The 13,589-nt window shown below is 38.7% G+C and overlaps 1 pseudogene; it reads right to left on the bottom strand.

Moving 5' to 3' along the window:
- Positions 1–12,558: 12,558 nt before the first annotated feature.
- Positions 12,559–13,206, bottom strand: LOC147466089 (protein TIC 20-v, chloroplastic pseudogene; annotated as a pseudogene).
- Positions 13,207–13,589: the final 383 nt, after the last annotated feature.

The raw sequence follows: 13,589 nt of genomic DNA, 5'->3' as shown, positions 1-13,589 counted from the left end.
AGAGTGGAAGAAAAGACGATTTATCCTACTCTTAGGAGACTGTTCTTGAAAGAATACATACGAGAGGGAGTGCTTTGGGGTGTATCCTCTCAGCTCTAGAAATCCCATTGAGATGAAGGAGAGTCGGTGAGAGACTTTATTAGTCACTTGAAGCATTTGAATTCTCCTTGTAATCCAAATGAGCGCTTTAATAATAGTCAATTTCTTGATAGATTCATTAGGGGATTACGACATGAGGATATCTACAATGGCCTAGTCATTAGAGGTATCACCAATTAGGAAGCAGTCACCACCACCAATGCGATCCAATTGGAGGATATTTTAATGATTCAAGGAGAAAGAGTGTTTGTTGAGCCTAAATCTATTAGCTCGCAAGCATCAGGGCATCTGCCAATGACCCTAAAGCCTATTGCTAAGGAGCCAAAGATATATGAGATGACTTTAGTAGATCTCACCAAGGCTATTCAAGAGATTCTTAGAGACAATCCCCGCAAAACAATCATATGTATCCAAGAAGGGAGCAACAATGGTGCTCAGTATGCTATGGACCGCATAGTACCAGTGAATACCCTACTTTTAGAGTAAAATTCAATGGGAACTACAATGCTTATCGGAGGTATGGTCATCAAACTAAGCATTGCATAGTATTTAAGCGTGCGATGGCCAATAGACCAACCTTAGCATGGACAGACACACCTCAATTACCTGCATTGATGTTAGCCCCACCTCTTGAACAAACAACACAACACATGGTCCCAAGGGCCCAAAATGTTGTTCAAACAACACCCTTACTACCTCCAATGCTAGGACCACAACCACCACATCCGAGAATCACTTTTATGAATCAAGTGGGTTGTGAGTCATCTGTTGCTTGTTTAGAAGGCTGTGAGGAAGATATAGATCCTAATATTGCCTATGGCATGGATGTGCTTGAAGAAAGTCCACAATACTACATGGAGGACAATTGGGGACAAGTCAAACCTGTCTATCAAGTAGCTTCTCTTGTTGCAAGAGGCCAAAATATCAATTACAATGCTAAGAGACCACCACTTCAATGCTATGAGTGTGGAGGTCCGCATCATGTGGCCGGGTGTCCTATTAGGCTACAAAAGAACACCACACTAATGCAAACCAATCAAGCGAGAACATTTACAATGCCGATACTCATGTGTAATCGATGTGGCATAGATAATTTGATTGCCCAATGTCCAAATAATCCAAATGCACCAAAGATCACACCATTAAAATTGATTGAGGTTACCGAGGAGCAATCACAAAGTACACATCAATTGCCCAATCTCAAAAAAAGAAAAAAACATGAAGGAAGAGATCGCAAAAAGCAACGAAGTCAGACCCCAATTCAAAGACCAACATAGAGATCGGTGACAACCCCGTATATATGAACGACGTGAAGAGGATTCTGATTCAGGTGAAACCATAGAGACCAAACCAACAAGGAAGATTTTCATGAGCCACAATGGCCAGAATCCAAGAAGAAGATAGGAACTTATCCAAACCCTACACAGGAGATTGAGTGAGTCAAGCAATTAAGGAGTTTGGTAGAAGATACCCAAAGGGATCTAGAACCAGCACCTAGGCAGATCCAGATTACAGAAACCGTGTTCCCTAAGAAACATCAACCTCACCAAGTCCATAGACCCTTAGCCATACCTAGTCTCATCCAAGAAGAAAGTGACTTAAAGTCATGGGAAAGTGGGTGTACTCACTTCTTGATGGAAATAATGTTTATAGAGGGACTACCTGATCCTATTGAAGAAATGGAGATCCCATCTTCCCCACATGAAGGGACTAAAGCCCAAAAGGTGTCGTTAAACATTGCCAAATTGATGGATTTCATGTCTTCAGAAGCTAGAACCACCATCATGTCCAAACTATATAAAGACCCTGAGCTAGTCTCAGCTCTTCAAGCCTTCCTCAATGGAGAACTGAAGTTTGGGCTACCACAATTTGAACAGATGGATGGAGCTGGGGAGATGCCAATAGAGGAGGAACACTTAGATCCACAACCCAACCTAGGTGAGAACCTTGTTAGGAATACCTGTTAACAAGTTGGGACAATACTTGGAGGGTGATGAATCCAACGCGACCATACCAATCACTACTAATGGATTAACTGTGAATGGAATCCTTGATGGTGGCACTGGGGTTAGCATTGTGACTAAAAATTGCTGGGAAACTATGGGAAGACCTCACCTTGCGACCACAACCATAGTAGTGAAGATGGCCAATGGGTCTATTGTTAAACCTATTGGGATGCTAGAAGATCTCAAGATCAAGGTCTTTGGACATAAAATAAGAATGACCTTCATTGTTATGGATTCCTCCAAGCACACTATGGCATCGAAGATGATCTTAGGATGTCCTTTTATAAGGGAAGCAAAAATGGGCATGACTGGTCTAAAAACCATGTCTACCTGCAGTTCCAAGATTCTGTCATTTTAGTGGATCTTGTATAACTGGTCAAGCACATCCCCTAGGAAACATGTTTATAATTGATCATAGATCTGACATCACAGTTCACTCGGCCCCATTGCAGTATTGTTACACGTGTAAAGTGGACACTGATGTTGGGGAAGATTCTCCTTATATGGATGTACTACCTGGGATGAATGAGTTGGACAATGTGGATTAGGTCCACCTAGAAGCAACCATAGACACTTGGGGAAATAGGGGGACGACCTGGGTAACACCTGAGGGGGATGAAATGCCACCACTCCTACCCTTAATATGCTAAAAGCAATGCATATAGCTTCTGACAAGACTCATCCTAATATAACAAAGAAAACATACAAGTGGGTCCCTAAAGCTTCTTTAGCGACCATAGCTGATGCTAAAAGAACAAAAGCCTTGTAAGAAACATCTCACTTGCCCCAAGAAATGTAAAGAAACATTGCGTTGGATTCCTAAAATCTATTGGAATCCCAAGGCTACTATGAAGGAAATGGTCAAATCTGGGTGCCAAAACGTAGATTGTGTTCTTACCTGTCACCTAACCCATGTGCGCCCGATCCTGTAGCTCCAAAACAAATTGACAATTGTGGAAAGAAAAAAATCATAAAATGCTACACACCCGCTCCAGAGCTAGTTTGGGTACCGAAGAAAGAACAATTTGTTCCAACTAGCTCAGGAAGGGGGGAGTCCCATGAAGCTTCTACCTCCTCATGTAATGCATCCATAGAGCTAAAAGTTTCTCCACAGCCTCCACCTACAATAATAGAACTCCATAAAGCTACAAAGGAATCCACACCTCCCAGTGTTCAAGAATCACCTGATGAACCACTTCAAGTTTGATCCTGGAAGAGTACCTTACCATCCTTGCAACTCGATGAGGTACCTAAGGTAATAGAAAAATACTGAAAAAAATCCCCACCTATTACCAACTGGAACAATTGGTTTCAAAGGGTGACGAGTACATTTTAAACGGTATGATCTACCCAAGGAAGGGGGGAGTGTTTGCTGACATTCATCATTCACTCACTCCCCTCTCAACCTTCCTCCCTGACCTCTCAATCTCCCGATCTTAGGGAATGTATATATAAAGCCTTATACTCACGAAAAACAAAAATAATAAAGAGCAAGAGAAATTAGCAAACGAATATGCACAATAAAAGTCAAACCATTGACTAGACCGACACATTCACATCCGGTACACTGAAACAGAAACCTACGTCATCAAACACCTTTGATCCTCATCACTCGAGTGATGGAGGGTAGGTAAGATTAGTATGATAGGAGTGTTTCTGTTTTAGAGTTTAGTGATTAGCAAAGTTCTTTCTTCCCACTGATGTGCCTTCTAGAGGTATTCTTTGTGTTTCATTGTGTGTACAGGAACGTGTTGCTGTGGTTAGGATTTGGACCTTCACGGAATCTTTCTCTCATCCACTTTTCAAATCAAGAGTGATCATCAACACAAACAGGTGTTTCTTGTCCATCAGCATGGCCCCTTATCTTTTTTGCATCTATGTTTGACTGCTTTAATTGTGATTGATAGCATAATATTCAACACATTTGCTTAGTATCAAACACTAAATTCAATGTAATTTTTTGTCATAATCACTTGTCTAGGTTTAAAAATCAAGCAGTCCGAATAAGCTACTTTGACCAAGCTAGGTGTTACAGACTTCTCTTTATACCATGTGGAATTCCTTCCTAATAATCAATGGTTACTTAGGTTCTTAATCCGATTTAGGCAACATTGTGTGAAATGTACAAGGGCTTTCTAGTGGGATTAGTCCCTATTGACCTTTAGCTTAAGTATTATAAAGGGAGTTTACTAATGTGATGAGCCTAGGGAGGGTAACAGTGTTACATGACCCCCCAAAGTTACAAAATTAAAATGTTGAAAACGTATATGAGAATGCAATTACTGTGCAAATGTTGTTTGATTTTACAGTGAAGAAGGCTAAGGACACTCATCTCAAAGTCTCTTCCACCTCAACGAACGAGCTTCAACTCAATAGCTTCCAAGGATGGAATTTACATCAGGAAGGGGGGCATGTTAACCCTCACGCACATTCCCATCACCTATGATAGACGTCGTATTATTTAGAGTCAGGTACCGGGCTTGTCGGTCCAATGGGAAAAGGGTAAGAGTGATCGCCCGATGAGAGGCGCACTCTAACAGGAACAATCAAGGGTTAGCTGGCTAAGTATGGGTGCCCAAGTGTGAATGGGGCTAGCTCCTATAAAAGTCACCTAAACCTAAAAAACACTCATTCCTTTCATTTATGCAATTGATGAGTGCTTTTGCTCCATCTCCATCTTCTTCTTCTTCATCTCCTTGTGTGTGTATGTATGCGTCACAGAGAGAGAGAGAGAGAGAGAGAGAGAGAGAGAGAGAGAGAGAGAGAGAGAGAGAGAGAGAGAGAGCATTGCAACGCTAGCACGATGGCGGCGAGGCGGTTGAGCGCGACGTAGCAGCGTCTCCTTCTTCTTTGCGGCAAGGAAGCCTCCACGACAGCAAGCGTAGAGCGGTGAGTGACACACCATCGTCATCTTTGAGCTTACTAGTTTAGGCTAGCTGTGTGCTTGGAGACATTTGTGGCTTGCACACAGTGTATTGGCAAGTCCCTTGCATTGACACGTGCGACAGACGACCACATGAAGTGTTCAAACAGGTATATACCAAGTGTAGAAAGGTTACCATTTGGTAAAGTGGTGCCAATAGGGCTTACATAAAAGCATCATTACTCATAGAAAAAAAAAATTAATCAACTATAATTTGTTGAGTATCGAGTAAGAGAAAATATCTTACCATTGTTCACCATAGCTGAATTGATCTATGTTCAAGAAAATAGTTTCCAGTGTTTGTATATGAGACCCTCCAATATCCTATGAATATTTAAAATTATAGAGAAAGTGTATACAAGGGCTATCTATCAATCATAAAACACAACCAAATGATGCATGACCTTGTGCTATTGCTACAACTGCTATTGTAATCTCAAGGAAGGAAGCTCTTACATGCCACCATTCAAGAAACACAACAAATTTTTGAGGAAGCTCGCTAATATTTACTTTAGAAGAAGATAGGTATCCATGACCCCTTCCCCTTATTATCAATGCCAAAAATTACAAAAAACTACCCGCTCAACCAAAGATATTGTACAAAAATAGTGTGATTTTTTAATGTAAGAAATATGATTAATTTATGTAACCAAAGAAAAGATATGGTAGATTACTAGTAAAAAGATACATTAACTTATACCAAAAACTCATTATGAGTTTCCATAAAAAAAAATTCAAAGAGTAAAATTCAAAATGCTATGTTTGCCTAAGGTGTATTAGTAGATCAAGATGCAATTATGAAAAAAAGAACTACTGTTTAGGTTTTGGTAGCCTCACATTATTTCCATTATGCATTGTTGATTATGTAGGTGTGTGCATTTGTGTGCATACATATGTATGCATGCATTTTTGTATGTCTTTTTAGATGGTCCAAGTCTTGAACTTTGTGTGTGTGTGTGTGTGTGTGTGTGTGTGACCATGGATTGTAATAATTTGTGCATGTGTGTTTTAAATTTTGTATGTGGACCTTAAAACTCTTATGCTAGAAGTTATTGCATCATTTGTACATCTCTGTTCTTATATATGTGTGAATGTGTTCGTGTATTGTGAGTTTATGTTTATCCTTTTTCAAGGTAAGGATTCAATTGGAATTCAACATTAGGTAAAGCATTGAAAGAATTGCAATAACTATCAGTACACTGTTTTTTGTGAAAACCAATTAAAACTTAATGAGAAAAACAAAAGGGAAAAAAACATGAATTTTTGCAATAAAAGGAAAGAAGAACTTGGTGAGGAGAAATCATTGCCAATGTAGTGATGAGTATAAGCTATCCAATGTTGTCGCACCAAAGCAAGTGCATAAACAAGAAATGCACAATTCGCTAGTCACCCAATTGTGCTAAAGAAGAATATTATGCAGGATTTGAATGATGGAGACCAAATTGTTAAACAGTGGGATATGGATTAAGCATATTTGTGGTTATGGAAGGGGGTGGAGGGAGGGGAGGGGGGGGGGGGGGATATAGTATTTAGAATTCTTATTGAGAGAGGTTAAGCTTTGGTTTTATACATTTGTGGTTTTGGAAGGGGGAGACATAATAAAACATGGTGTTAATTATTGAGAGTACAAGAACCAAACAATTCTTTTGAATCCAAACAAATGAGTGAATGTAGTGTGTATGCACAAATACACCCACCCATATGTGGGTATATGTAAAGAAGACTGATGAGACACTAACAGTTTGCAATCAAAATTGAGGAGAGAGAAAAACCGAGGTTAGATATACAAGTTTTGATTGATAAGTGTGTGTGTATGTGTGTGTGTGTGTGTGTGTGTGTTTGAAAATGTGTGTGCATGTGTGTATCCCTCAACAACCAACAAAAATGTGAGCATGCCCATGTAAATGTGTGAGTGTGTTTCAGTATTAGTATCATTCTAATGATTTTATACAAAAGTAGTAGACTTATTGAGGTCATCCAGATTGAATCATGAGGGGTCTTTAGAGTCACACTACAACACGCTAAACCTTTTTAAGTCAAGATAGAATTCTCACCTAGATCCATATAGACAAGTCAGCATATTTGCTAGACTTGGCTACATATGGTAGATTCAAATCATTTGTTATCTAGGTCAAATGTGAAAATAATTAGACTAGATATTGTCCTAAATAGTATCTAAAAGTATGAGAAAAACTTAAGTTATTTCCACTTTTTCCAAAGTTGTAGTATCCAATCCAAAACTGCATATTCTAAGTAGTACATACATGATTTTTGAAAACATTCATTTACAGTACCCTTTTACTTTAAGTCTAGAAAAGTTCCTTTCTAATCATCCTTAAGATATCCAAACCTTGAATACAAAATTTCAAAGTTTAGTGCAACATTGGGTAAGAGAGTGTTCCAAAATCACTGCGAGGTTATGCAAGCTTGTTGAACTTGATGTCCCTATTTCAAAAAGAAAAAGTACAATAGTTGCATATCCAGCTAACCATAGTAAACATCAATGTAATATAAAATTTCAAAGTTTAGTGTAAAATTAGGTAAGAGAGTGTTCCAAAATGACTGCCAGGTTATGCAAGCTTGTTGAGCCTGATGTCCCTATTTCAAAAAGAAAAAGTACAAATATTTCAAATCCAGCTAATGATAGTAGACATGAATGTCCCTAATACACGCATGTCAAAACTTGATGTCCCTAGTCCAAAAGGAAGAGAAACATCTGCCAAAACCAGCTAACCATAGTAGAATTCAATGGTCAATACAAAACCACCTAGAAATCTTAGATTACCCAAATGTTTCTTCACAACAGGGGGTTAGTATTGAAGCACTAGTCAAATCAAGATCATAAATCCCACCAAGCAAAGCATGCCAGCCCTATATAGGTTATCAAAAAGCGAGTTTTCATCAGCATATGGAAAAGAGTTGTAGTAGGAAAATCCCAACAAAAGATAAATTGGGCCTCACAATAGAAAGGATCCAATCATCAACATGGAAAATCCTCCCCAAAAACAAGCATAAATCAAGATCAACATTATAGTAGGCTCGGTGTATATTTCAAGAATATGTCCAAGCTAATAGAGTATAAAACAATCAAAAAGAGCTATGTAATAGTTATTGGATCAGAATGTTTTTAGAATTTATCATTTTTAGTAATTAGGATCTAGAAGTACATCACAAGTCAAAAAGATCAGATTATTGAAACTAGCAATATAGAGGTGTAAATATAATCTTGTAAATATGATCAAATTAAGATAATAGCATAAGTATCATAACCAGCTGCACATGAAGCAATAGCCAAGCCAAGATCTATACCATTATATTAGAAATGATTCCCATCGGAAGCTAGCCCCATAATTGGAGCCAATCCAAGAAGAGGGTACAACCTGAGTGTCAACCAAATTCTATCCTAAATGAAGGGTCAAACTGCTACACTCAAATCTGAAATGTAGATTGGAGAACCAGCAAGATTGTAAAACTATAGTCACCTAATTTGAATATTAAAAATATCGTGTTTAATCAAGCAGTATCCCTCCCGTCAAGGTAAAGTTAAGAGAATCAAAAGACCCAAGGACCTAGGAATAGTATAAGAAGAAATTGATGTTGGTAGGTATTAATGTAACATCAAGTCAAAAAAATATTTTGTGAGCCTTTGGACTACCAAGCAAACCTATCTAAAAATTAATCTACAACTAGCCAGCCAATAATTTATAATCAGTAACCATAATCAAATCCATCTCATTCAATTAAGTCAATCAAATCAGCCAGCATGGATTCAAATCCTAATGCACATATTTAGTAGTTAACAATGCCATCATTAAGCAAAGTCGATAGAAAAAGTACCATTTAGCTTGAAATCGAACACCCAACAGGGTCAAAAAAGGCTCATTTTGTTCAATTAGTGTTCTAAGGCAAGAACCAAACCCTACCATAATCCAAGTCTCCACATAATCAGTGAGTTATAAGGATTTTTTAAGTTCAAGGTTTATTAAGAGCAAGAGAAAAAGATCAAAATTATTATGAGGACGAAAAGCACCCCAGCCTCAATAGAGATACATAAGTTTTCCATACTCCTAAAACCCTATATCAACCCCATAATTCCATACTTAAATTTTAGCAATAAATCACTTTCCTACCTTTCACTCATAATGACCTTGTAAATCAGAACATGTAACCCCAAATCATTTCAACCACCAATACTCCACAATGTATTTCTCTAGAGGGATATAAATCAGCAACCAATAACACCAAATAACACTTATAATGACCTTGTAAATCAGAACATGTAACCCCAAATCATTTCAACCACCAATACTCCACAATGTATTTCTCTAGAGGGATATAAATCAACAACCAATAAATCCCAATAAACCACCAAATAACACTTTAGAATATAAACTAATGTCAGGTATTTCTATCAACTCAGTAGAGAGATTAAGTCAGATAACACTCAACTAACCAGGGTACTATCCAAGAAATATACTCACAGCCAGTATATCACAATGCTGATTTTTTTTTAAAAGGGAGTCTTGAACAAAATATAGAACCTCTGAGGAAGATGCCTTCCAACTAATGTCCCAAGTAGCAAGGGAAGTAGATTAATGCATATCATTTTCTACTCTCTCTCTCTCTCTCTCTCTCTCTCTCTCTCTCTCTCTCTCTCTCTCTCTCTCTCTCTCTCTCAAATTTAAACGAACCAAAGTCCAGGTCATGGCAAGCCTGCCAGTACTTATTTCAAAAGGTAGGTAAACTTAAAAAGTATCATCAAGCATAGAGACCAATGCTCGAAAAGATCCAAGATAGTGAAAAGTACCCAGAACCAAAGGTGAATTTTTTTTAATGAAGTGGATCCAACATACTCAATTTTTTTGCAAGGACAACACTCACATTCTAGCAACAAAATAAGTTTCATTATATGCTAGCAGTAAACGTATTATATGCATTTAATGATCATAAAATACATTTGATCAAATAAAATGGTCATATTATATGGTGGCACGACACCGTCCCTCCGTATTATTTCTCTACACCTCAATTGGAGATTTTTTCTATCAAAAAAGAAAAACTTTGATTGAAGTGCACAGTTTATAAATGCAACCATTGGTGCCCCTCTAGCAGCGTTTTTTACAATCAACTATCAAATTATTTGAAAAATGTAATCCTTTTCTCCCAAAAAATTTATTTAAAAAAAAATAAAACAACTCAAAATTTAATAATTCATTAATTTAGTTTTAATGGTATTAATAAAATATCAATTATTATATTTTGTACCAGAGTTTGTTTTTGTCATTAATTTTTAAACTAAATATTTTTGACTAGTTTTAAAGTTAGAACTGTGCTCTTTTTTTGTGTTGGAGTTTTTTCAGACTTAAAGAAGGAGAATATTAGATTTGTAACCATCTATCATTATGTTGGAGTATATACTCACACTTGAAGATGGGTATGTATCATAAATAGTGATTATTTACCTTTGTGCTAGAGTAAAAGTGTTTACTTACACTTGAGATAATTAGTTGTTTCACTTAGATTAAGATTTAGGAATTATGAATTTCTTTGAGTCCTTCTGTTAGAGTGATATACTCACACACGGTAGAAGTTTGACCAAGTTATTAATTGAGGCTTTTTGACGGTACTTGATGCTTATCTTGTATGGTTAGAAAGAGGAATCTCTAAGCTCGAGCGAGATTTTCCGAGCAATCCCTAAAACGAGCGAGATAGGGCAAGGCACATATACAAAAAAAAAAAACCAAATATGATATCTTAGGTGACTTCAAGCACAACAACAAAAAATTAATTCAAGATTGCAACTATTTTTAATGGTAAATCAACCACAAATTTTTGATCGACAAAACCCTTTGAACAAGGTTTGGGTAGAGAGTTTCCTTTGATGGGCTAGAACACTTGGAACCATTACAATGGCATGTTGATATTCCTCTCCTTGGAAATTGTTGCCCTCAAATATTGGAAGCTCATTGCAATTTGCTACCACCATTGACCCTTGTTGGATATAAATCTCATATTCATACGTCCTTACACGTAGGACCTCATAGAGCTTGTTAACAATTTGGGTGTTTATTATACATTAAGAATCACATATGACACATTGGTGTATGTATACCATGGTTGCAATATGTCATAGTTCCATTGCTTCCATAAAAAGGGTGATGAAAAACTATCCCCAATTTCGGTCCCCCCAATCGAAGGATTAAACCATGAGCTTTACACTAAAAAGGTAAGGTTGTTGCCACTGAAACAAATCTCGTGAATACTAAGGAGAGTTTTGGAGCTCTTCACTTCTTCTTCTTCTCCTCTCTCTCACTCGACCTCAAGTTATTATGGGTTGATGTACGATACCATACTATGCATTTTTAAGTTACTCTAGAGAAAACTGTGGGAACTTGAAGATGTGGGCGCTGTAAGTCCTCTCTCTCTCTCAATCTAGAGAGAGAGAGAGTGAGAGAGGAGAGAGGAGAGAGAGAGAGAGAGAGCGAGAGATAGAGATAGAGAGAGACAGAGAGAGCTAAGACAGTCTCTCTCTCTCAGTTTAAAAAAAGAAACTCTCACACAGAGAGAGAGAGAGAGAGAGAGAGAGAGAGAGAGAGAGAAAGAGAGAGAGAGAGATGTCAAAAAAAGAACGATGGAGACTGACTTAGCTCTCTCTCTCTTTTCTTTTTTTGGAAAGCAAACTAAAAGACTTGCAAAGCTAAATAGCAAATGGTAGTTTTAATTAAAAAAGCAAGAGCTTTAGGTTTACAGAAGCTAATCCACAGCCAAAAAACTAGTGCTAGTAGAAGACTAAGATCACAATTCCTACCGAGCACAACAAAAAGATACAATATGTGCACTAATTAAGCTAATCTGCACAGCCGAAAAACTACTGCTAGTAGTAGACTAAGATCATAATTCCCATCTTAAGATCGTAACTGGAGACATTTTTTCTACTGAGTCCTATATTTTTTACTCATCGAATGGCACTGCCTTCTCCTCAGCTACCTCACCGCCGCCAGACTACTCCAGGTTGGAGAGCCCACCCTTCTTTCCCATTTTGTGGTATCCTTATGTCCCCATTTTCTCTTTTCGTGTCTGCCCTCCCTTGTTGCTCCGTTCCGCAAGGCACTCCTGCGCTTCTAAGGTCTTGCCTCCAGGAACGACCATCTCTCTAGCGCGGGCCTTTTGGTCAAGCTTCTCACGAGATGCCATTGGCTTCGACAGTGTGGTTTCTCTTGAAAAAAACATAGCACAAAATGGTGAGCAGGTTGCTAGCAAAGATTATAACGCTAACTGCCTCAAGAAAGTAGTATTGGCTTATCTCTCTCTCTCTCTCTCTCTCTCTCTCTCTCTCTCTCTCTCTCTCTCTCTCTCTCTCTCTCTCTCTCTCTCTCTCTCTCTCTCTCTCTCTCTCTCTCTCCCTCTCTCTCTCTCTCTCTTGAAAGCAACTGGATATACTACACTTGCAAATACTATATTTTCTAGTTTAAGCTGTTACATAATGTGTTACACAATTTCTTGTAAGCTTACATGAAAGAATGGTGCACCTCACATGACCTGAGCATCTACAGCATCTGCAACAAGAGGAAGGCGTGGAGTCTTTCATGACCCACTTCCAAGAAGGAAGCAGGAAACCAGATAAAAGAAAACAGTATTGTAAAACACCACCAGAATCTCCAAGCCAACACCACTCTGTAGATGATAAATTCCTTCTATAAGGCTCGGGAGAATGAGAAGTATATCGAGCATGACAGCTTGCATGGTGTTGTAGCGTACATAGTGATTGAAGTTTGGATTCCAGACAACCAGGAAATAGAGGCCAAAGAAAACTGCAACACTTGCAAAAGGGGTTCTGGAGTAAACACGCAGGAGCGGGTAGAGAGGTCTAAAGGCTACCTAGGCTTGGGGGAACTGTGTGAGAAAATACCGTCCATATTGTACACCATCCAGGATAGGGAGAAGATACGCAGAAGCAGAAACAATCCTTTCTGCTATAGTTATGCCATCCCCACGCTGCCCTTGTGCATCTACTGTCAGACGCAAAGGCCTACTCTTGCTACCCCTATGAGAAGCGGAGCTTAATTTCCTTCTTGACTACTGTGAGAAAGTTGACTGGAGGGAAGGTAGCAAGGGAGCGATGGATGAGGATGCTGAGGACGCCCTCACCATGCCCTCACAGCGCACAATGTATGCCATCGCTCGTCTCTCTCTCTCTCTCTCTCTCTCTCTCTCTCTCTCTCTCTCTCTCTCTCTCTCTCTCTCTCTCTCTCTCTCTCTCTCTCTCTCTCTCTCTCTCTCTCTCTCTCTCTCTCTCTCTCTCTCTCTCTCTCTCTCTCTCTCTCTCTCTCACAGTTTTTTTTAAAAACTGAGAGAGGTTGGGTTCAGAGGAGTCGGAGGTAGAGTGAGGGGACGAGGCGTGTGTCCTCTTTCTGTGGTAAACACCCATTGGGCAAAAGAAAACATACGATCGCCAGACTTACCAGAGTTTGAGCAAGGCCCCCCTTCCCTTGGCCTTCTCTCTAGAATTACCAAATGCGGTACTCACCTCAAATTTCCCCATGTTTTTCGTCAGGCGTATG

The sequence above is a fragment of the Adiantum capillus-veneris genome, chromosome 1 (genome assembly GCF_014529385.1).
Source record: "Adiantum capillus-veneris isolate H3 chromosome 1, ASM1452938v2, whole genome shotgun sequence".
Taxonomy (NCBI): domain Eukaryota; kingdom Viridiplantae; phylum Streptophyta; class Polypodiopsida; order Polypodiales; family Pteridaceae; genus Adiantum; species Adiantum capillus-veneris.
This window is presented reverse-complemented; position numbering and strand designations above follow the sequence as displayed.